Below are 2,060 nucleotides of genomic sequence, written 5' to 3' on the forward strand. Positions count from 1 at the left end.
TTTTTTCTTTCACTATAATTTTATGTTTTCTACAATAAACTGCAGTGCTTTATAATTAGACAAGTTTGTTTCTTTTTATCTTCACCACATATGGAACTCAATTTGCTATCCTCAGTTATTCCCCAAACCCTCTGTTCATTTCTGCACCACCTCAGTACAAACCTTAAAAATAACCCGTTTCTCTAAAACATATGTCTTAGATGCCATTTTATATTTTATTAATGATAGTAGTAACAATGATAGCTGGCATTTATTGAGTGCCTACTAAGTGTTCTTACGTTCCAAGTATTTAGCAAATAAACTTGGTCAATTCTTACAAAATACCTAAGAGCTAGGTACAATTATTCCTCTCATTTTACAAATGTAGGGAAGGAGGAATAATGCTTACATAAGTTGCTTGGTTAAGTTGCTTGCCTAAGGCCGTATAGCTAAGAAGGTGGCTTCCCATCAACAATTTCAGTGAAGAGGAAAGCAACAGTTTGGATTTCATAGCTAAGTCCTGCTTTGTGGCACATTTTCTGAGAAATAACTTGGTAAAAATTATTCTATATACCAAAAAAAAGTGGGGAGAGGACTCATGGAAAATGTATTAGATTTCCTGATCTAATAAATTAAAACAAGCAATTGTAATTACCGCCGATGACAGAACTTCCTGACCAAAATCAATATCTGTCTCAATGAGTAGTGTTTGGCTATTTATTCAGTATAATTAAGACGAGCAGAAACCTGAATGACATCAGCAGTGGTCAGATTCAAAAAAGCACTCAGCTCCATCAGACCCCAGGGACTCTTGTAATTTGGTCACCTTTCAAAGAAAAGAGCCGAAAATTCATTAGCTATGCTGTGGACTGCTAGAGAAAGTCCTTTGACTATTTCTCTCATTTTCCATGTGTGTAGATATTTCATCTTTGATGCTGAGATAATCAATCCTTTCAGTTGCAAAATATAATGGAAAATAGATGTTATTGATTTTTTTTTAAGCAACGTCATGCTGGAATACTGAGGCCATCTCAGTCCACAGGTGTTGCTTTTCACCCAAAAGTGGCCTGAGTCATTATCAACCAATTTATTCAATTTTACTCTAATCAAATCCTCAAATATATCACCTACTTTTACCCAAGTCAGTACCAAGGCCCTTTGGGAGCTTCATATTTTCTTCTTTTTACCTTTCTTATTCTACTCAGTGATAACTTCAATTCTATGGAAGCTCTGACTCCTTTACTTCAAAAAAGAAAAAAGTCTATTCAGTTTCATGTTAAGGAAGTAATCACCTTATTGGGAAAACCCAAATCTCAAACCCATAATGGCAGAACACTTGGGTGTACTTGTCTGGGCCAGCTTGAGCAGCAGGGTTTGGGTCTGACAAGACCCAGCATGACCATGGAGGCCGTTGATGGTTGTGTTAAACCAAGCTGGTGGCTTGGTTTAGCCACCAGGAAGGGCAGAGCCACATCCTAGGTCAGCATCTGAGGACAGAGGATTCATCTAGGTAGAGAAACCAACACCCAAACAATCCTTCTCACTGGAAGAAAACCTAGAACTTAAAATGGTGAATCTCCTACAGCCCTCACAGTTGGTTTGAAGGAGCAGTTTCCTCTCTAAGTAAAGCCTATAGCCTGCCAAGATTTTAATAGGCAAGAGCTCAGAAAAGAAAGTCTCCAGGTGGAAGGAGCAGTAGACAGCAGTATTAATAGTTATAGGCACAGGCTCTGGAATCAGACTGCTTTGGTTCAAATCCCCTTTCTGCCACTCACTAGGTATGTGAGACTTTAAGTACACTCACTGAACTCCTTTGGCCCCAGTTCCCTCATCTGTAAATACAAGGATAGAATCCATGCCATAAATTGTTGGGAAGATTAAATATGACCATGCATATGAGGTACATAGTTCATGATAAGAACTGCGTAAATAGTAGCTGCAAAGGTCAGCTGAACGGGGCCTACTTTCATTGTACAACTCCAGAGAGCAACATTCATACAGAATTCAATGAGAACAATGCCCCGTGGAATTGTGCAGTGTGGCAGCACATGAACTGAACATGAGCTCTTACTCTTTTGTTG

The sequence above is a fragment of the Propithecus coquereli genome, unplaced genomic scaffold, assembly GCF_000956105.1.
Source record: "Propithecus coquereli isolate 6110/MARCELLA unplaced genomic scaffold, Pcoq_1.0 Scaffold9, whole genome shotgun sequence".
In the NCBI taxonomy this organism is placed as follows: Eukaryota; Metazoa; Chordata; class Mammalia; order Primates; family Indriidae; genus Propithecus; species Propithecus coquereli.